Source organism: Heptranchias perlo, chromosome 3 (genome assembly GCF_035084215.1).
Source record: "Heptranchias perlo isolate sHepPer1 chromosome 3, sHepPer1.hap1, whole genome shotgun sequence".
NCBI classification, from domain to species: domain Eukaryota; kingdom Metazoa; phylum Chordata; class Chondrichthyes; order Hexanchiformes; family Hexanchidae; genus Heptranchias; species Heptranchias perlo.
Window position 1 is genome coordinate 105,342,303 of NC_090327.1, and position 24,150 is coordinate 105,366,452.

Sequence of the window (24,150 nt, forward strand, 5' to 3'; positions counted from 1 at the left end):
ATCAGTTTTAATATATAAAACACAGGAAAAGGGGACTAAGTCAGCATATAGATAACATTTAGGATTATATGGCAAACCAGAAAAATACACTTCCCCTTTAAATTATCCATCTGAGGTTTCAGAGTAGTTCAGTGTTTACTTCGCATATATTTATGGACAGATTTCTTTAATTACAAAAAATAAACCATTTCCAATATCAGAATATTATAATTGATTTATAAATGGATAATTACTTTAATTATATCCTGCCTTCCTCCAGTCTCTGTGCCATATAATTATCCATGCATTACTGGGAATGTTAGTAATAAAAGAAGTGAAGGAAGTGTCGTAGCAGCAGAACTTTGCAGTATTTATCACATTAATGACCCAACCTGAAACATTGAAACGTAAGTGGCTTGTCGTAGGGTAGTCGTAAGTGGCATAAACATTCGGAAACCTTGCCCAAATATTATTTTGTATTTATGCTACATGTTCAAATAGGCCAAAAGGATTCTGCGACATCAATTGATGTGGTATTAAAAACAAAAGGCTTGAATCTAAACCATGTATAATTTAAATTGGAAACTACTGACACTTGATGTTTTCAGTCTTATAGAATTAACTTTCTCACTAAATAAATATACTAAAAATCAAAGTAAAATCACAGAAAACAAGTCACTGTTTATGATCTCCTTCAACCAGGCACAATCACCACACATGGTAGCAAACGTTTAGTGTGACTTACAAAATGTTTCTTTGCATGTGTGTGTGTAGAATGGATAGATCAGGAAGATATTTCCCAGTGGCCTTGCATAACATCACTTTATTTAAGAAATAGGGTCACACTTAGAGTTTAAAAAAGAAATTGACGTAACTGTTTTGTGAATATGAATGCTAAACGTCAGCTTGATTCAGTTGATAGCACAACCATCACTGAGTCAAAAGGTTGTGGAATGAAGCCCCACTCCAGAACCTGAGTACTTAGTCTAGACTTGACATTTCAATGCAGCACTACATTGTTGAAAGTGTGAAATCTTTTGGAAGAGACATATAAGTCTTGTCTGCCTTTTCCACTGATTCAGGTGAATGTAAACTAATGCATGGTACCATTTGAAGAAGAACAAGAAGTTCTTCTAGGGTCCTGCCCAAATTCCTCCCTCAACCAGAAATTGGCTGCCCCATTTGCCTACATAACAAAAGTAACTGCACTTCAAAAGTAATTGATTGGTTGTGAAGCGCTTTGAGATATCCTGAGGACATGATAAGGTGCTATATAAATGCAAGTTTTTTCTTCAATGACATGACTTTTTGGCATGAATAATTTTACATTGGTCCATTTTTAAAGTAACAGTGATTGCTTTTATTGAGGACTGTGCCGATTCACTGTTAAAAGCTATTTCAATCTCCTGTGTATGAATAGGCAAATAACTGTTTCAAACAGCCACCATGGTAAATAAAGACAGAATGCTGTGTGGAACATGATGTTTCCTGAGCTGCTAACATCGGAATTCTGGAGTTTTGCTTAATTTCTCTTTTGGAACAGGGAGAAACTTTGCAGATTCTCTCTGTAGGAATTTAACTAGGTTGGGTAGAGCCCACAAAAGTGAGGATTAGGTGAAAAATTGGTTTGATAACTTCCTTCAGTCAGGTTAATGAAATGTTATTGCTGATTTTCACAGTCCTTAGTCATTTTTAACATACGATGGTGAAAATAAAGTTTAAAATCCATGTAAAATAGTATCATGGCAACAGTGGGAGCAGCAGCTATTGTGGTACGAATGCACCCACGTCCGTGTCATGAAATGAGTCACGAAGTTTTGGTGATGGAGCCAGTCAGGAGATCACAGACTGAGAGCCAGGAAATTAATAGGGTCATAGCTGGGAGATTTCTACAACAGAGCTTGAAGGCAGCAGGAAGATAGAGTGCAGAAATAGTAATAATGAAAAGAGGAAGTGTTACTATGGAGAAATAAATAGAGATATTGAAATAAAAAGGAGGACAATTGGGAAAAAGAATTAAAAATTAGGTAAGATGAGATCGTGAATGGAATGACACAGAAAATTATTTTAAAAATGTAAAAAGTATATTTTTTGAAGAGAGAGACACAGAGAAAAAGAGAGGGAGGTTAAATGGGACGAACATAGAGAAATAGAGTAACTAGGTCTGACAGAGACAGACCTCACTGTCTAATCGGATTAATCCAGCCCACTGCGACCATCCAGTGGAATACTAAATCCTGGGAAATAAATTGTAGGCCTTTTTAGCAAAGATGGTAAACTGGTAAAATAAAATAGAAGAATTTTGTTTTACAAACATAGCTGCCCCTTTTTACAGTGCTATTTCAGAAACTATGATAGTTAGATCCCCAAATTACATTTGAGCAGTTAATACTCAATGGAGCATATACAACCTCCTTACAAATGGAAGGGTTTGCTACTTGTGAGGTGATGGATAAATGATCTGCATGCCTATACATTCATATATGATTGATCATTGCTATGTTGGCCATTAATTGAGTTCCATTCATGAACCAAGAGTCTTTAGTACATGACCTGGTAGTCGGAGAAACAATAATATTCTGATCTTGTGAACTAAGGATACTGATGAGATGTTTGAGACTGGATCTACAGTATCATTGAGCTTCAGTCCAGTTTTTCTCTTTTGTGATGTAGTACTATTCTTTAGCTTCAATTTTAGTGGTCTGACAAAAAGCTAGTTTCAAAGATAATAAATTTGATAATATTTTTTCCAGGGAAGATATTTTCTTCAATACAATGGCAGGTCTTCTGTAGTGCCACTTACATTCTGGGGTCAGCAGCATAGTTGTGATGTTTAGCTGCTAACCTGGTCTGTCCCTTTAAGGCCACTGCTAAAGTATTACCTGTGGGAGTCCAGGTTGTTCATAATTTGGTGATGTCAAATATAAGTCAATATATTTCTTGTAAATTTCAGGCTACAACTCACAAGAATCCAGGATGAAATATGAAATTTTCTTCCCTTTTTTAAAGAATGCAGACTAGAAGCAAGACTTAATGTAATAATATAGTGGATGGCATTGCTCACAGTTAATTGTAGGATACACTATTTTATAACAATAGAGGCGTTGTGCTGAGTAACTTGCAATGTATTATCAGGGATACTCATTTATTTTTATTATATGGTATTATGGGCTCTTACCAATGTTTTAGGTATTGAGTTCTGCAATCTTCCTGTAGCTAACAGAGCGATAACTCTGGGTCAAAACATGAACTTCAAACCCCCCAGGTTTTTGAGAGAAGCTGAAGCCTTCATGTAAAAACAATAATAAAGCTGCTCACAGACACAAAAAGCAATTTTATGGGCGGTGAAGAACTTTGCCCACCAACCTGTACATAATGATTCTGACTTTTTGGTATCTACCGATAGCAGACAGGGTTTCTTACTGCCGGCACCTACTCTGAAAATGTAGTCTTATCAGTAAGTTTATTCATGCAATTTAGAAATCTGTAATTTTGTTCATGTTTTTTATTATGGCTAGGAACTCATTTTGCACACTAGAAATTTCAGTTACTGGGGAAAAAGCTAATGCTTACCAGATGACTATGCTTAAAAGATTAATTTAAGAAATGTTTTACAAACTCAGATGAGTAATGTAGTTGCTTTAGGATTTATTGTAATCCAGGATTGAATGAACAAGGAATAACTTTAATAAGGTTTTAAATAACTTTATATAATGTAGCACAGCTCCTGCTTACTGGCTACATCTTTTGACTGCTGGCTAGTGCAATCTGAATCTAACCGGTTGCCTAAGTGCATGCATTGTTAAGGGAATGTCTCTAAATTAAAAACTGAAACTGATATGAAACTAACATACACTCAAATATGGGCTAAATGTTAGCAGATGTCTTAGGATGCTTGCAGATATGGTATGCTATTGGACTAGTATTCCAGAGGCCTGGACTAATAATCCAGAGAACATGGGGTAAATTTTACCCCTAAGAATGGTTGGGTTGGGGGCAGGTGGGCAGTGAAAATACTATGTTTTTGGAGCGGGAATGCAACCCCAGTAGGATGCGCGTGCGCTTCTGACACCCAGAAGTCCCGGCGGCACTTAAAGCTGGCGGGCCGCTATTTAAAGGGCTTTTTAGGTATTTAAATCACTTAATGCTATTAACTTTTTGTGTATTGAATTACACAAACCATTTTAACTTCTGAACGTGTCTCCTGTGGCCTCTGAAACACGCCATGGAAACAGAGGCGAGCTGCAGCCGACCCTCATTTGGACCTTCAAACCATTGATTGACACATGAAGAAAAGGTGAGTTTTTGCAGCAGGGCAATCAATTCTCTCAGACAAACCTTTGGCTGGGAGTTCTTTGTGTTTAGACTGAGATTTCTTTGTTCACACTCAGAATTCTTCACGCTTCCTGCGTGACGTGCGCCAGACGCCATCTTGGTTTCGGGGTTTGCGCAGGCGCAGATAACGAATGCTGGAATCATGTAAAGTAGGGAGAAAATGGCTTCAATCAGTGTGCAATGTTGATTTAAAGTGATGAGTCTCAAAATGGTGTCTAACGCTCAACTCAATGCACAGTCTTAACCCCGACCATCTGAACGTGACCCCCCCACCGGTGCTATTTAAAGGGGCCATGCAGGATTTACAGGTTAGTGTGGATTTACAGGTTGGATTATTGCTTCTGGCTGCCGAGACATTTGTAACTGTTTTTGGGGGTCTCCTAGACTTCAATACTAGGACGCGGGGACATAGCCTAACATTTAGAGCCAGGACATGCAGGAGTGAAGTTCGGAAATGCTTCTACATGCAAAGGGTGGGAGACATTTGGAACACTCTTCTGCAGACAGCAGTTGATGCTAGCTCACTTGTGAATGTTAAATCTGAGATTGATAGATTTCTGTGAACCAAGGGTATTAGGGGATATGGGGCTAAGGCGGGTATATGGAGTTAGGTCACAGGTCCACTATGATCTCATTGAATGGTGGAACAGGCTCGAGGGGCTAAATGCCACGGCCAATTGCTGCCTCTTGATATGTGCCACCTTCTCCTGCAAGAAAGTGGGACGTGTGCCTGGGTGATGTGCCTGTCATGGTTGAATAGCTGCCAGTGTGTGTGGCCTGTGAGTTGTGGGTGGGCAGCTTGAAACGGTGGTAATGTGTAAGGGTGAGAGGAAGCATCTGATTGGAAGAATTGAGTACTGATAGAGTTTGTTGGTATGTGGGTGATGGGGGATGTAGTGTGTGGTGCAGTTGGTAGGAGATGCCACTTGCCAGTTGACCTCACTCACCTTGACCACTCATGCCAAAGCATTGAACTTCTTCCTGCACTACATCCATGTTCATGATGCTGTGTGCCTGGCACTGACTTCGTCCCCCGCTGCCTCCCACTGCCTTTTGAGTATATGTTTGGAGGGCCTCTTGCACCCCCCCCCCCCCGACCCTGTGGATATAGGATGTCTCTCCTTCTGTCCACCTCTTGCATCCAAGGTCTCTAGTGCATCAGCAGAGAACCTCGGTGCATGCGCTCTCGCAGGCCTGGTATACCAACTCAAATCGGCAGATTGGTGAGGTCCGGCGTGCAGATTGGAGGATATGGGATTTAGTAGTGCGCAACCTTTATTCAATGTTTTAACATAACTCATCAGTGTGTAAACATAGGGATGGGATCTGCATCTGTGTTTTACATGTGCGATGTCTGATCTCTTCAGACTACATGCAGACAGTAGACTGTTATTTTCATCAAATAACAGGTACCAGCTACCTTTAAGTGATTTCTAAGAAACATCCTCCCTTTAAGAAATTGAGCTCCCCCTGGTGGTGGAAAGTGCGAATCGCATTGATTCTACGTGCAAGGCCTGGAAAGGAACGCTGATGGCAGGTAAGTGCTCCCTTGGATCCAAACTTGTGTCTTACCTGCCCAGGGTCCGTCAGGCGTGGAGTGTTAGCGCATACCATCGCCCAGAACGGACCCTTATCCAATTTATCCCCCCCCCCCCCGTGTATAGACATATTTACCAACATTTTGGAGCCACTCAAACTGACAACATCAGGATGGGGGCGCAATGGATTTATTCTACAGTACATCTGATGAGAAGCCACATCACCATCCCTGACAGGCACGGTGTGCAGTTCTGAGAGATGCAGGTCCACAAGACAGAGGTGTGCCACAAGTACCTGCAGAAGAGCAGAGAGGGGACCAACGGAGGGGCTGAGGTCGTAGGAGGCACTACCCACGTGAGAGGCTGAGCTTCCAGGACCTCTCTGAGGAGCAGTGCATATGCAGGCTCAGATTAAGTCACCAGGTGATTGCAAACATCTGCACGCTCCATACAGGGCTGCTCCCGGCTGGGCCTGGTGGTCATGCATTGCCAGTCGCACTTAAAGTAACCACTGCCGTCAATTTCGTGGCCTCCGGATCTTTCCAGGGCATCACCTGTGATATCTCCAGGGTCTCTCAGTTGTCTGCACATAAGTGTATAAGACAGGTGATACATGGCTTGTTTGCCAGGGCATCCGACTATATCAATTTCCCCCGTGACTGCATCAGCCAGACTGAGAGGGCAGTGGGTTTCAATTCTCTGGCTGGCTTTCCACGGGTGCAGGGCGCAATTCATTGCACACACATGGCAATCCGAAGTCCTGCACATGAGCCAGGACTGTTCATCAACCGAAAGGATATCATTCCATCAATGTGCAGCTAGTTTGTGACCATCTGAAGAGATTTCTGTAGGTGTGTGCCAAATTACCTGGCAGCTGCCATGATTCCTTCATTTTGCGCGAGTCCAATATTCCTCTTCAACGCACAAGACAGATTTAAGGGATGGCTGCTTGGAGACAAGGGATACCCCCTACAGACATGGCTCATGACACCTGTGAGAAACCCAACCAACGAGGCACAGCAGCGGCACAATGACAGTCACATCACCACCAGGTCTGTCATTGAACAAGCCGTTGGAATGCTGAAGATTCGCTTCAGGTGCCTGGATTGATCTGGAGGATCCCTTCAATACTCACCAGCGAGGGGGTGCAGAGAGAGTTAGAGGTGGAGGAGCTCGAATGTGCTCATTTGCTGACAACATTGAAGAAGACGATGAGGAGGAGGAGGAGGAGGAGGATGGGGAATCCATCACCAGAGCAGCGGTACACATGGCTACTCGTGATCCCAGGGAGTCACTCATAACTAACAGGTTCTCATAAGGAGATCTGCAAACTGAAGGTCGTGAACTACTCAGACTGCCTGGAACAACCACCACCAGCACCTCACTCCCATTTGCACTCAACAGTCCTTCAACCACAAATACACCCATTGTAAACGCACCCAATGGGTGGCATCAAGTCTTGTCATTCATGACAAGGGACATGCAAAGGCGCTTTCACAAAAGGGACTGAAGAATGGACAAGACGTGCAGTGATGGTGACAAGAATGACATTTAATGTGAATATAGCAAAAAATAAATAGAAATGAAAAATGTGACATTCTGTCAGACACCCTTGTGCAAACCCTTGGTGAATTACAAAACCTTCGCTTTCCTCTTCCTGGCACTTCTACATGGTGCATCCCCATTAGCTTCAGCAGAGGTAGTGGCAGGTTGCTCAGGTCCCTGCCCTGACTGCTGAGAAGCTCTCGGCCTACGACCTCTGAGTTTTGGAGCTCGTGTGGGCCCCGCCAAAGACTGCTCCACCTGTACCTGTGCAGGGGCAGACACAGCCATCGGGAGAGGAGGCAGCATTGTGGGTATTGGTTGACAGGTGAGACGTGGGAGCACTTTGAGTGGAGTCCCCATTCCATGTACCCTTTGCCATCATCCCTCTCCTGGGACAGGGCCACATCGCTCCCACCATTCTGCTGGATAAAAAGAATGTGCAGATCTGTGACTTGTTCGAAGGCCACGGCTAAAGTATCTGCCTGCCGGTTTTAGGCGGCAGACATGTTGGCATCCAGAGTTCGCACGGCCGTTGTCATGGATTGAATGGACTCATTTGAGAGCCGTACTTGAAGCTCAATGGAGGCTGCCATTCTCTCCATCACAGACATTCCCACACTTACCTGTGCCACCACTTCACTAATGCTGGAGGTGGACTCCTCCATCCTCTCTGCTATTGTGGACAGTGTGCGTGACACATCTTCCAGTACCTCGCAAAGGTGCAGCTGTACCTCTATCATTTTCATTCTCAATGATGGCCTCCATGGTTCAGCATTTGTGTCCAGCTGAGCAGAGCTTGGAGAGGAGTGCATCCCCCCACCCCCCGACGTGGACTCTCCACAGCTGCCCCTGTCACCAGTGTCTGCTCCTGCACAGTTGTGAGTGATGAATCACCAGGTGACAACACAACTATCTGTCTAACAGGACCCATTGAAGTGCCAGTATCTGCACTGGTGCATGGCTGGATATGAAGTGATGGTGCACAGGTACAGGTGGAGCAGTCTTTGGCGGGGCCCTCACGAGCTCCAAAACTCAGAGGTCGTAGGCCGAGAGCTTCTCAGCACTCAGGGCAGGGACCTGAGCAACCTGCCACTACCTCTGCTGAAGCTACTTGGGATGCACCATGTAGAAGCGCCAGGAAGAGGAAAGCGAAGGTTTTGTAATTCACCAAGGGTTTGCACAAGGGTGTCTGACGGAATGTCACATTTTTCATTTCTATTTATTTTTTGCTATTTTCACGTTAAATGTCATTCTTGTCACCATCACTGCACGTCTTGTCCATTCTTCAGTCCCTTTTGTGAAAGCGCCTTTGCATGTCCCTTGTCATGAATGACAAGAGCATCTCTGAGGAATTGCCTTCTTCCATGGCCCGTGCCTCATCATCAACCCTTGAAGGCCCTGGAAGAGAACAAGAAGCAATATTAACAATCATCGCAGAAGTTAGTTTGCAATGAGCATACTGAGGTGTGCAATAGGTCAATCATTGATAACATCAATTCATGACATGTGTGAAGGATGTTAAAGTTCTGTCACCAACTGTTTGTGCGGTGCCAGTCTCGCCATCTCCGATGACCAGGAATTACACCGTGCGGCTTAGATCCAACACCTTCTCTTCCACCTCTGTTGGGCACTATTTGTGGTAATCCCCCTCCAGTCCTACTCCTCGCCTGTGCATTTTGTGCTCCTACAAGAGGAGAAAGAACAGATGTGTGAGTGAATGAAGGTGACATGGTCACCTGATGGATGCATTGCTTTGGGTGAGGCTGCCAATGAAACAGATGCATCAGAGGATGACTGTCAGCCACATTTGTCGCATTGCATCAGGATTGGGGTGAGTGGGAGTGGTGGGTTCCCAAATGGGGAGATGAGGAAGTGCACAGAAAGTGAAGGTAAGTTGATAATGAGACTTAAGTGGGTGTGAGGAGTGATGTAATGGAGTAAGCTTGGCAAGACAGAGTCGGGGGACGGGGTGGTGGAAATGTACACCACAGGAAGTTGGCGAATCAGTAACTGTACTCACTTTTCCTGACCTGGGTGGGTCATTAAAGCGCTTCCTACACTGTACCCACGACCTGTGCACCATGCTCCTGCTGCTTAGCTCCTCTGCCACCTCCAGTCAGGCCTTCTTGGTGACAGAGGTAGGGCTCTTCCTCCAATCAGCCGGGTACAGTATGTCCCTGCTACTCCTCACACCGGCCAGTAGCAACTCGAGAGAAGAGTCGTTAAAGCGAGGTGCTGCCTTACTCCTTTAATGCTGCATCTCTGCAAATACCTTCTTTCTCCCTCAAAATCCATGGTTGCAATGGCCCTTTAAATACTCCAGTTCGCAGCAAGTCATTCAGGTGTGCAACTTGGAGATGCGAAACCCAGAAGTTACATTAAGGGCCTTCAACTTAGTCGCGATCGCTCGAGCTGACGCATGGAAAATTTACCGAAAATTTTCCCACCTGACTATTCACCACCACACCACCCCCGCCGCCCCCCCCCCCCCCCCCAACTCCACTGAGTTCCCAGCCGCCATGTTAAAATTACGCCCCATGAGTTCAAATTTCACAGGGCAGTTTGAGAATTTGAATTTAGTTTTAAAAATCTGGAAATGAAAAGCTGGTATCAGTAAAAGTGACCATGAAGCTGTTGGATTGTCAGAAAAAAATAACTAGTTCACTCATGTCCATTAGGGAAGGAAATATGCCGTCTTTACCCAGTCTGGCCAATGTGTGACTCTGATCCCACACCAGGCTCCTGGGCTTGGCAAAATATGGAATATGCAAATCCAGGATGCATATGTAGATCTTTAGTACATGCCAGGGGCATTATCGATAATGACCTCACCATGGCTAGAAGCTATCCATGAGCAGTCAGCACTGCAGGGGAATTAAATGTATTGTATGCAAATTTGTATTGTATGCAAATTTAACAATTATCATCTGAAATAACCAGTATTAATTATACTCTGGACAGACTGCCGGCTATTCATTAATAGTGCTCTCCATTAATGGAACCATTGGAGCACAATGCCACCATTTATTGGCCTATACAAAATGGTACACTTGCTAAAATAATGGAGTGTCTATTAGTATTTACACTATGGCTGAGAAATTCGACTTGTGCTCAAAATGGGCGTAAAATCTGTGGAGCAACCGGACTGTGCCAGCCTGAGGCCCAAACCAAATTCAGCTTCGGACATCATTTAAATGCCAGCAGCAAGGTGCAGTGGCCAAACAGGTGCCCCGTTGCAGCTCGTCGGTTGGGGAGGGTGGACCATGGGCCGGCTCTGGGCAAGGAGGCTATCCTCGGGTTGGGGGGAGCCTTGAACATGCTGGCAGTGGGCCAGTGGTTGTTCATGGGCACAGGAGGAGCACTCCTGCTCTGCTGGGCCCACAAAAATAAAAACTGAAATTATCCTGGGCCATTTTTTCAGTGGCCTCCTACGGTTCCTTTAAGAATAACTAGTCAAGGCGCTCAATGCCTGATACAAATAAGCGAAGATGTCCTACAACTGGCATAGTACCCCGATTTGCATATTTAAAAAACCTAACGCTTGTTTCAGCTGGGCACCCCGGACAGCTAAATGTCCCCTGAGCCAATATGGCGTCCGGCGCAATTCCAGCGTCGTTCGAGCGTGGGACATTGCGATGTGAAATTAAAAGGTGTTACGTTGATTTTACACCGGAGAAATAGGTGGTCATGAATTGATTTTCTCCCCAATATCATCTCAAAGGACGATTATGAATGATGAGCTAAACCCAACTGTGCGTTTTGAAGTATCCGACTCAAAGGATAAATCACATCTTGTGTACCTATAATGGTTTATAAACTATCACTCAGGAGCCAGGAAAAACATTTATGAATGCTTTAGAAAGACAGCAGAGAGTTGGGGAAGATCCTGCTCAGGCATAGGTTCATGGCAATAACTTGCAAAAATATTCTATGTACTTGAATAGCTTCCAAAGTTCTCTCGATTCAGGAACCATTCCTTTAGATTGGAAAATTGCACATGTCACTCCACTATTTAAGGAAGGTGAGAGAGGGAAACCAGAGAATTATAGACCAGTTAGCCTAATATCTGTTGTCGGGAAATTACTCGAGTTTATAATTAAGGATAGAGTGACTGAACACCGTGAAAATTTTCAGCTGATCAGAGAGAGACAGTATGGATTTGTAAAGGACAGGTCATGCCTGAAGAACCTGATTGAATGTTTTGAAGAGGTGACTAAAGTAGAGGACAGGAGAATGTCTATGGATGTTGGTTATATGGACTCCCAGAAGGCATTCGATAAAGTCCCTCATAAGAGACTGTTAGCTAAAATTGAAGCTCATGCAATTGAGGGCAAATCATTGACCTGGTTAGGAAATTGGCTGAGCAGCAGGAGATAGAGAGTTGGGATAATGGGCAGGTACTCAAATTGGCAGGATGTGACTAGTGGTGTCCCACTGGGATCTGTGTTAGGGCCTCAACTATTCACTGCATTTTTAATGACTTAGATGACGGGATAGAGAGCCATATATCCAAGTTTGCCCATGACACAAAGGTAGGCAGTATTGCAAGCAGTGTAGATGGAAGCCTAAAATTATAGAGAGATATTAATAGACTAAGTGAATGGGCAAAACTGTGGCAAATGGATTTCAATGTGGGCAAGTGTGAGATCATCCACTTTGGACGTAAAAAGGATAGATCAGATTACTTTCTAAATGGTGAAAAGTGCAAAACAGTGGAGGCCCGAAGAGACTTAGGGGTCCATGTACATAGATCATTAAAATGTCATGGACAGGTACAGAAAATACTCAAAAAGGCTAATAGAATGGTAGCCTTTATGTCTAGAGGACTACAATACAAGGGGGTAGAAGTTATGCTACAGCTATACAAAGCCCTGGTTAGACCTGGAGTACTGTGTTCAGTTCTGGGAATTGCACCTTAGGAAGGGTATATTGGCCTTGGATGGAGTACAATGTAGATTTACTAGAATGATGCCGGGACTCCAAGCTTTAAATTACAAGGAGAGATTATACAAACTAGGGTTGTATTCCCTGGAATATAGAAGATTAAGGGGTGATTTGATCAAAGTTTTCAAGATATTAAGGGGAACTGGCTGGGTAGATAGAGGGAAACTATTTCCGCTGGCTGGGGAGTCGAGGACTAGGGGACATAGCCTAAAAATTAGAGCCAGGACTTTCAAGAGTGAAGTTAGGAAACACTTCTACACACAAAGGGTGGTAAAAGTTTGGAACTCTCTTTTGCACATGGCAGTTGATGCTAGCTCAATTGTTAATTTTAAATCTGAAATTGATAGATTTTTGTTAACCAAAGGTATTAAGGGATATGGGCCTAAGGCGGGGATATGGAATTAGGTCACAGATCAGCCATTATCTCATTGAATGGCGGAACAAGCTCGAGGGTCTAAATGGGCTACTCCTGTTCTTATGTTCCTATTACATTCCTTCCTATGACATTTAGTCACAAGCTCAAAAGAATCCTAATCGGGCCAATTGATATAACATTTAATTTCAACCGCAATCAGATGGTTTGAATCTTTGAGAATGATTCCATATATGGGCAATTTTCTACTTTTGAATTGGTAAATATGTGCATTACCAAGTTTTCAGCAGAATTCCAAAAGTTGAGAAGTAATTGGGTGCAATTTTGGTCTCCTTCCCCCACTGCTTGCGCTCAAAAATGGGGAGGTAGTGGGTGCAAAATAAAGTGCCTGCCCCTGTTCCTCAGTTCAGGCTGATTTTGAAACTAACCTGACTTTCTCGTTGGGGGCATAATTCCTGGCGACCAGAGCACCCATCATTTGGGGTGAAGTGATGTCATTATGATGCTGACGCCATTTTCCGACCTTACCCCCCTGACTAATACCACTTCCTGCTCCCGCCTACAAACCACGGGTGGTACAAGTCCCGAGGCAGGCATTTCAAATGCTATTTAAAGGAATCCTCAGCTGTTCTCAGGTAAAGTAGTATAGAAGTTTTGGAGACATTCATCTTGCAGTAGCTTCTAGATTTCATGACTTAAAGGATTTGAAAGTGCTTGTAGTTGCTACTGTGGGTTATGAACTTTTAAGTGGCTTCAGGCATTGCAGTGGTTTCTTGATGGGGGTCCTCCTAGGAATCCTACTCTGGAAAGAAGATGAGGAAGAAGACGAGCAGGAGGATGAAGCAAACCGAGCTGTAGCTGGAGGGAGAGCAAATAGAAGGATGTGTACTCGGAGAAATCCTTACCCACCTAACAAAGTTTATAAAGCTAGAACATACCTGAAGTTCTCAGAGCAACATTGCTTAAGGAGATTTTGATTCTCTAGTGAGGTAGTGACAGAGTTGTGTCACATCCTGCAAGAAGACCTGCAGTCATGGGATCTTTAACATCCAACAGACCTTGGTTTAATGTCTCATCCAAAAGATGGCAGCTCTGAAAATGCACTTCCTCAGTACTAAACTGAAGTGTCAGCCTAGATTATGTGCTCAAGTCTTGGGGTTCAGTATTGAACTACTGAGGCTTACCTCAGCCAGCTCTGGCCTACTTGACTTGTCTTTGATTCCAGTTGATAGTTGCATCCATGCTGAAGATCTGTATCAAATGCCATGGATCCTTCCCATAAATCCCTGACATCCTGGTTGCATGTTCTAGACATTCACAGATTGGTTAGAAACTTTCTCCAAACTCAGCAAAAAGGGATTATTGCAACTGTTCGGTAGAATCATAGATAGAATCATAGAAGTTTACAACATGGAAACAGGCCCTTCGGCCCAACATGTCCATGTCGCCCGGTTTATACCACTAAGCTAGTCCCAGTTGCCTGCACTTGGCCCATATCCCTCTATACCCATCTTACCCATGTAACTGTCCAAATGCTTTTTAAAAGACAAAATTGTACCCGCCTCTACTACTGCCTCTGGCAGCTCGTTCCAGACACTCACCACCCTTTGAGTGAAAAAATTGCCCCTCTGGACCCTTTTGTATCTCTCCCCTCTCACCTTAAATCTATGCCCCCTCGTTATAGACTCCCCTACCTTTGGGAAAAGATTTTGACTATCGACCTTATCTATGCCCCTCATTATTTTATAGACTTCGATAAGATCACCCCTTAACCTCCTACTCTCCAGGGAAAAAAGTCCCAGTCTGTCTAACCTCTCCCTGTAAGTCAAACCATCAAGTCCCGGTAGCATCCTAGTAAATCTTTTCTGCACTCTTTCTAGTTTAATAATATCCTTTCTATAATAGGGTGACCAGAACTGTACACAGTACTCCAAGTGTGGCCTCACCAATGCCCTGTACAACTTCAACAAGACATCCCAACTCCTGCATTCAATGTTCTGACCAATGAAACCAAGCATGCCGAATGCCTTCTTCACTACCCTATCCACCTGTGACTCCACTTTCAAGGAGCTATGAATCTGTACTCCCAGATCTCTTTGTTCTATAACTCTCCCCAACGCCCTACCATTAACGGAGTAGGTCCTGGCCCGATTCGATCTACCAAAATGCATCACCTCACATTTATCTAAATTAAACTCCATCTGCCATTCATCGGCCCACTGGCCCAATTTATCAAGATCCCGTTGCAATCCTAGATAACCTTCTTCACTGTCCACAATGCCACCAATCTTGGTGTCATCTGCAAACTTACTAACCATGCCTCCTAAATTCTCATCCAAATCATTAATATAAATAACAAATAACAGCGGACCCAGCACCGATCCCTGAGGCACACCGCTGGACACAGGCATCCAGTTTGAAAAACAACCCTCTACAACCACCCTCTGTCTTCTGTCGTCAAGCCAATTTTGTATCCAATTGGCTACCTCACCTTGGATCCCATGAGATTTAACCTTATGTAACAACCTACCATGCGGTACCTTGTCAAATGCTTTGCTGAAGTCCATGTAGACCACGTCTACTGCACAGCCCTCATCTATCTTCTTGGTTACCCCTTCAAAAAACTCAGGTAGAAGCTTTTCCCTACAAACAAGAATATCCATGTTTGATTCTCCCAAAATCAAAGATACCAGCAGCTTCAACACTGGAAACCTCATTACTAGTACTACGTTAAACCCAGCTTCTTATCAGCACCTACCAATGTTGTTGTACTGGCAGACTAATCAAAATATTGACATTCACACTAGGCGTGGTGATCTCCAAAGATGAAAGGGATGATGAAGAAAGATATTTCCTGTGAAGGAGCATCTGCAAAGAGGGATGATTGTGCCCCAGCATTCCTTTCAATCACATTGTCTGTGACTGTAATTCCTGTATAGCCTGTAACTGATATTCCACAAACTAACAAAGTACAGGAAATCATCAGGATAAGGCTTCTGTACTTCCAGAAAGTGTTCTGAAAGTTTGGGACCTAGAAATTTTGACTGGTTTCGGGCACGGAATTAGTGTGACCTGGATGGGAGGAAACCTGCATTGCTGGGTTTTCACCCCTTTCTGACCTGGGTGCTAATCTTTGATGGAGGAGAGGGTCTTCTTTGACCTACCTACCCTCCATGCTGATGTCATATTTTGAGATGGGACTGCAGGATGTCAGGTTCCTCTGGAAATCCTACCACTTCTGTCCAGTGTATGGCCATGAAGCAGACATACTTGTCGGATAACGGCTGTAGTTGGGGCCCTCAATGGCATATGCCAACAGCCATACAACTCAGAGAGATGGATAGCCATTAGAGAAATATTACAAAAACTACGGATGAGGCAGAATTTCAGATTGTAACACTTAGGCCAGACTCGCCCATTTCCCCTCTCCCACCTCCCCGGATTTAACAGCAGGTGTTTTTCCAAAATCTTCATACCCCTGTGTGATAGGTACCTCGGTAACATCATGGATGTCACAGGTGCCCTCCCCCTTTCTGCAAATGACCCATCTCTGGAATTTGGGATGGGATCAAGGCCAGGACAGATAAGTGGGTGGAAGCCCTGTCCCACTGCATTTCCAGCAGTGGATTGGGACTTCTGGAGTTTCTGGGGCAAAGGACTACACTTCCAAAATACAATGCAAATATGAATACCATTCAATCAAATGCAAATAATCAACTCAGATAAATGTGACGATGACCCAGACCTCTGACCAGACTAGAGATTAATGTGTCGATATTATCCAAACAGGCAAACTGGTGATTTCCCCCAGTTTTAACACCTATCATTTGGAAAAAAGCTTTATTTCAGTGATCCTCTGTTCTTTAGTAGCAGTGTTGATGGACATGGGTGTGAAAACTGGGAAATTCGCTGAAATCACCAGTTTTTTTACTCACTCTGCACAAAAAAAATGAGATGAGATTGGTAACTAAATTGTGCTGGAAAAAATCTGCCGTTATTTGTTAAAGCCTCTTAAAGCATTGTTAATGATTTTTCAGAGACAGATATGGCAGTTGCTGCTGGGAGAAATTAAAATAAGCAGGTAGGGAAATAGTCCACCCCTTGAACAATAAGGTAGTTAAATTCTTTCTCAGCGTATGTTTTCAACATGGAGTTTGTTGTAATTGTTGCATTAGCTGGTGGGAAAAAGCTGTCAGGGAGCAGAGATTGGCACCTAAACACCCATCCCCCAATTACAATTTAAACTCTCTGCCGCACTGCATTCACCAACAATTCAATCAACTAAACAGCACTGGGGTGGAGATGAGGTGAGCAACAAACAGTTGAAAAATCTCTGGTACCTTGCTCAGCTGTATATTTCATTTACCCTCATGAGAAATCAAAAATCTCAAAGTTTGGATGCTGCAATCATTACAATTACAAAGGATCCTAGAACGAACCAAGAAATTAATTTAAATATATCGGGAGACGTTTTTATCTTTCGCACTCTCAATGAGGAGCTTTGTGAGCGGGGAGCGCATACTGAGAATTTTAGGCGCCTGCTCCCATGATAAACCATCCATTAAAATGAATGGATAGAAAATTATGGGAGTGCACCCGAAATGCTGATTATGTGCACCTAGCACATGAGTGCCAAAGATAAAAACTTAGCTCCAGTTTAAATTACAAACTACACAAGGAGACGGTGCACACAATTTAAAAACTTGGTAGTTTATCACTGATTGTGGTTTCAAAACTCAGAGGTTGATTGCACAGATAAGAGTAAGTATTTTGATTCTAACAAACCGGTCTGTGAAAATCAAGAAACAGCCATGTCAATGAATTGACCTGTACAAAATCATTACACTGTTTAATTTCTGACAGTTACCTACTCTCTGGAGCTGTATTAACATCCGTAGCTGTTACTTGATCAGTTAACTGGCTGCTAAGCAACTTGATAGGCATGAAATGAGAATTATTGCAGGCGAGTCCTGATTGACCAGATTTCTGATGGTAAGGCTAACAAAATCCGACTGAAGGAATCCACCCGCCAGAAAACTGAAATAATTAACATTTCTGTCCACTGTTGTTACATTTTTTTTAAATGCTGAGATTAACATCCTACTTTCTAAAAGTGGAAAACATACTCAATTGAAAAGTAATTCAAAATACAACAATATGAGATGTGTCTGCAAACAAAAAGATTGGGCAGTGGTGTTCAATACTTCAGGCGGGGGAAGGGAAATTGCTTCTGTGCCATGCCACTGCATAGTATGGTCAGCGGTACCAGCTGAAGATAATTATTTTTTAAAGTTTCATGTTTTTTTTAAAGTTGCTGCTTTGAGTATTGCAATTGATCACTTTGGGATTGATTGCCTTCGTCAAAGTGGCCCTTTAAATTTTAAACCCCGCTCAACCGCCACGGCCCATAGCAACACTGGACTCAAAGAATGTACCAGCGTTTCTTGTGCCTTGTGTTACTAAAACACGAATGATAGGAAATAAGTCATATGGTGTCATACCATCGTAACAGAGCCAGTGGAATAGTTCCCCACCCTAGTTTTCTTCCCGTTAGTTATGCTGGTTTAGTGGTATAACTAATCAAGAAAGTCAGGGCCACCATATCCACTTCTGTAATAATGAGGCTTAGTAGCTAACTTCATTCTTGTTCCTGGAACCTAATTCCCCTTTTCCAATATCGTTCTTCTCTGCAAAAAACAAAGTTTCTTTCTATTTGTATTTGTGCATACAGTAATTCTCCTATCCACCCACTTTTCTTCCTCTTCTGCTGTTTCCTATTTTACTGTTTTCATTTCCCCATCCCCCCCATTCTTTTCTTTTTCTCTCCTCCACTCTTTTTACCACCTAAATTTATGGACCAAAAAAAATCACATTTAGTGGATGGATTAAAAAAAAGGTGGATTTTAATGACAGATAAATGTAAGTCAGTGCATAGTGGGACAGTTAACGTGAAACATATATATGATATGAGGCTGTCCATTAGCTGAGGCTGAAAAGGAAAAGGATTTGGGTGTGATTATTGACTTTTTGCTGAAAGTATCAAGTTAATATGAAGATGCTATCAACAATGCTGATCCTTCCACTAGGATGCATCTCAAGGACATTTGACTAAAAGTCAAACCAACTTATTCTAACTCTTTAGTTTTCTGGTGTTGCATAAACCTCTGAAAGTGATCGGTGGTGTTAGTATTGAATAGCATTTCAAAGTTCAGAACATGTGGTACAATGTCAGTGAATTGGACGACCCTCAATTATTGGCTCAATTGCTGTTTATAATTCACCAGTGTAAAACATTTAAGCCTAAATTTTCCTCTCTGGCTGTATTACTGCCAAAGAATGATGGGTGGGACTTCTGCCCATGACCCTGGCAAATATTCTAGAGTCAGCGTACTTTGAATAATAAAGGCGGAATCCCAGCGTTATTCTTATTTCTGGTTGAAAGCTTGTAACTAAGGGCCAGCAAGCCGCATGCTTAAAGTGTTAGGTATTATCACCAACCATTTAGAATTACCAGTTCGGTAATGTATCTTTAAATTTACTTCCATCTTTTCTGCAGCTTCAGCAATGCTGGATACCTGTTTTATTGAGGCGTTAATAACATCCAGTGTTATTGAATCAGTAATTACAGAAAATGGGACATCATTATTTCACACAGGCTATCCGAGATTGGGTATTGTGCAATTAGAAGGGGTTAATTAATAACCTTGTTGTGCGGGGTCCTTTAGGGAAGAGTGACCATAACATGATAGAATTCTGCATTAAGATGGAAAGTGAAGTAATCCAATCCGAAACTAGGGTCCTAAATCTAAACAAAGGAAACTACGAAGGGATGAGGAGTGAGTTGGCTATAATAGATTGGGAATCTTCATTAAAAGGCATGATGGTGGATAGGCAATGGTTAACATTTAAGGAATGAATGCATGAATTGCAACAATTATACATTCTTTTCTGGCACAAAAATACAAAAGGTAAAGCGTCCCAACCATGGCTAACAAAAGAAATTAAGGATAGTATTAGATCCAAAGAGGAGCCATATAAAGTTGCAAGAAAAAGTAGCAAGCTTGAGGATTGGGAGCAGTTTAGAATTCAGCAAAAAAGGACCAAGAGATTGATTAAGAGGGGAAAAATAAAGTATGAGAGTAAATTTGCAATGAACATAAAAATGGATTGTAAAAGCTTCTCCAAGTATGTAAAAAGAAAAAGATTAGTGAAGACAAATGTCAGTCCCTTACAGTCAGAAACGGGAGAATTTATAATGGGGAACAAGGAAATGGCAGAACAATTAAACAAATATTTTGGCTCTGTCTTCATGGAAGAGGACACTAATAACGTCCCAGAAATGCTAGGGAGCCAAGGGATTAGTGAGAAGGAAGAATTAATGGAAATTAGTATTAGTAAAAAAATAGTGCTGGAGAAATTAATGGGACTGAAAGCTGATTAATCCCCAGGGCCTGATAATCTGCATCCCAGAGCACTAAAAGAGGTAGCCATGGAAATAGTGGATGCAATAGTTGTCATCTTCCAAAATTCTATAGATTATGGAACGGTTCCTGCAGATTGGAGGGTGGCAAATGTAACCCCACAATTTAAAAAAGGAGGGAAAGAGAAAACAGGGAACTACAGACCAGTTAGCCTAACATCAGTAGTAGGGAAAATGCTAGAGTCAATTATAAAGGATGTGATAACAGGATACTTAGAAAATATCAATGGGATTAGACAAAGTCAACATGGATTTATGAAAGGGAAATCATGTTTGACAAACTACTGGAGTTTTTTGAGGATGCAACTGGTAGAATAGATAAGGGAGAACCAGTAGATGTAGTTTATATGGATTTTTAGAAGGATTATGATGGAGTCCCACATAAGAGGTTAGTGTGCATAATTAAAGCACATGGGACTGGTGGTAATATACTGGCATAGATTGAAAATTAGTTGACAGACAGGAAACAGAGAGTAGGAATAAATGGGTCTTTTTCGGGGTGGCAGGCAGTGACTAGTGGGGTACCACAGGGATCAGTGCTTGGGCCCCAGCTATTCACAATATATATCAATGATTTGGTTGAGGGAACCAAATGTAATATTTCCAAGTTTGCTGCCGACACAAAACTAGGTGGAATCATGAGTTGTGAGGAGGATGCAAAGAGGCTTCAAGGTGATTTAGACAAGTTGAATGAGTGGGCAAATACATGGCAGATGCAGTATAATGTGGATAAATGTGTACGCGATGGTATTCTAGACCAATACATTGAGGAACCAACTAGAGAACAGGCGATCCTAGACTGGGTATTGTGCAATGAGAAAGGATTAATTAACAATCTTGTTGTGCGGGGTCGCTTAGGGAAGAGCGACCATAACATAATAGAATTCCTCATTAAGATGGAGAGTGAAGTAGTCGAATCCGAAACTAGGGTCCTGAATCTAAATAAAGGAAATTACAAAAGTATGAGGTGTGAGTTGGCTAGGATAGATTGAAGAACTTTATTAAAAGGGATGACGGTGGATAGGCAATGGCTAATATTTAAAGAATATGTGGAGGAAAATGCAACAATTATTCATTCCTGTCTGGCGCAAAAATAAAACAGGAAAGATGGCTCAACCGTAGCTTACAAAAGAAATTAGGGATAGTATTAGATCCAAAGAGGAGTCATATAAAATTGCCAGAAAAAGCAGCAAGCCTGAGGATTAGGAGCAGTTCAGAATTCAGCAAAGGAGAACAAAGATTGATTAAAAGGGGAAAAATAAGAGTATAAGAGTAAACTAGCAGGGAACATAAAAACTGACTGTAAAAGCTTCTATAAACATGTCAAGAGAAAAAGATTAGTGAAGACAAATGTAGGTCCCTTACAGTCAGAAATGGGGGAAATTATAATGGAGAACAAAGAAATGGCAGAACAATTAAACACATACTTTGGTCCTGACTTCACAAGGGAGGACACAAATAACCTCCCAGAAATGTTAGGGAACCAAGGGTCTAGTGAGAGGGAGGAACTGAAGGAAACCAGTATTAGTAAAAAAAAATAGTGCTAGGGAAATTAATGGGGCTAAAGGCTGACAAATCCCCAGGGCCTGATAATCCACATCCCAGAGTATTAAAGGAAGTGGCCCTGGAAATAATGGATGCAGTGGTGAGCATCTTCCAAAATTCTATAGACTCTGGAATAGTTCCGACAGATTGGAGGGTGGCAAATGTAACCCCACTATTTAAAAAAGGAAGGAGAGCAAAAACAGGGAATTACAGACCAGTTAGCCTAACATCAGTAGTGGGGAAAATGCTAGAGTCTATTATAAAAGATGTGATAACAGAACACTTGGAGAGCATTAACACGATTGGACAAATTCAGCATGGATTTATGAAAGGGAAATCATACCTAACAAATCTACTGGAGTTTTTTTGAGGATGTAACTAGTAGAATAGATAGGGGAGAACCAGTGGATGTAGTGTATTTGGATTTTCTGAAGGCCTTTGATAAGGTCCCACACAAGAGGTTAGTGTGCAAAATTAAAGCACATGGGATTGGGGGGAATATATTGGCATGGATTGAGAATTGGTTGACAGACAGGAAACAGAGAGTAGGAATAAACGGGTCTTTTTCCGGGTGGCAGGCAGTGACTAGTGGGGTACCGCAGGGATCAGTGCTTGGGCCCCAGCTATTCACAATATATATCAATGATTTGGATGAGTGAACTAAATGTAACATTTCCAAGTTTGCAGGCGACACAAAGCTGGGGTGGAATGTGAGCTGTGAGGAGGATGCAAAGAGGCTCCAATGTGATTTAGACAAATTGAGTGAGTGGGCAAGAACATGGCAGATGCAGTATAATGTGGATAAATGTAAGGTTATCCACTTTGGTTGTAAAAACAGAAGGACAGATTATTATCTGAATGGTGATAGATTGGGAAAAGGGGAGGTGAATGAGACCTGGGTGTCCTTGTACACCAGTCGCTGAAAGCGAGCATTGAGGTGTCGCAAGCAGTTAGGAAGGCGAATGGTATATTGGCCTTCATTGCAAGAGGATTTGAGCACAGGAGCAGGGATGTCTTACTGCAGTTGTACAGGGCCTTGGTGAGACTACATCTGGAGTATTGTGTGCAGTTTTGGTCTCCTTATCTGAGGAAGGATGTCCGTGCCATGGAGGGAGAGCAACAAAGGTTTACCAGACTGATTCCTGGGATGGCAGGACTGACGTATGAGGAGAGAATGGGTCAACTAGGCTTATATTCACTCGAGTTTAGAAGGATGAGAGGTGATCTCATCGAAACATATAAAATTCTAACAGGACTAGACAGACTCGATGCAGGGAGGATGTTCCCGATGGCTGGGGAGTCCAGAACCAGGGATCACAGTCTCAGGATACGGGGTATGCCATTTAGAACTGAGATGAGGAGAAATTTCTTCACTCAGAGGGTGTTGAACATGTGGAATTCTCTACCACAGAAGGCAGTGGAGGCCATTGTCACTGAATATATTGAAGAAGGAGCTAAATAGATTTCTAGACACAAAAGGCATCAAGGGGTATGGGGAGAGAGCGGGAATCTGGTATTGAAATAGAGGATCAGCCATGATCATATTGAATGGCGAAGCAGGTTTAAAGGGCTGAATGGCCTACTCCTGCTCCTATTTTCTATGTTTCTATGTTTCCTAAACTGACATCCAGCTTAACAATACGATGGACACAAAAATGGACAAGGATTGGATATTATGGGTCTCTGTCCAATTTTAAATTGCTGCCTGTCCTAGTACTGCCTGAAAATAAGGTATTACAAAGATGAATGTCTCTTTTTCTTTTGCGTCCAAATATGCAAACTAACATTAGTAACATGCACAGTGGCCTTAATTTCTGAAGTGCCGTTTACCACATGGCAGTAAGTTGGTGTAAAGGTTGTTGACACTTAAGGCCTGATTTTAACATGGGCCGGGCATCGTGCGTGTGGGGCCAGGGCAATAAGGTCCTGTGATGTTGCCAGCGAGAAACCAAACCATTTCAGCTCCTGGGCCTCATTAACATTTGAAGGACAGGCTGCCCTCCAGATCACCTGCAGAGTCCCACGTGACCCGCTTGAGTTTCGATGCATTTCCCGACTGTACATGAAGTGGAGATGCACCTCTTAAACCAAGGTTACATCCCCTGCTTGCAATTTCCAATTAGCAACTGCAGAGATGAGTCGAAGGGCTGCCTTCCACTTTCCTAATGCATCCCTGGAAGTCCTAGGGGAGGAAGTGAGTACCAGGAGGGAGGTACTGTTGCCCAGCACCCACAGGAGCATCCCCAAGGCAACTGCTAAGTAGGCTGAGACAGAGGTGGCTGAGAGGGTCAGTACCAATAGCAAAACCCTCAAGACCTGGGTTCAATTTAGAAAGAGGTTTAATGACATCACAAGAGCAGCAAGGGTGAGGTACAGCTCTTCACCTCTCTCAACACCACCTGACAATGCAC

At 42.8% G+C, this 24,150-nt stretch overlaps 1 protein-coding gene across 4 annotated transcripts in view; it reads left to right on the forward strand.

Annotated features, from left to right (window-relative positions):
• Positions 1-24,150, forward strand: part of LOC137318799 (coiled-coil domain-containing protein 102A-like) — a 533,993-nt gene that overhangs the window by 270,986 nt on the left and 238,857 nt on the right. The window lies entirely within an intron of this gene.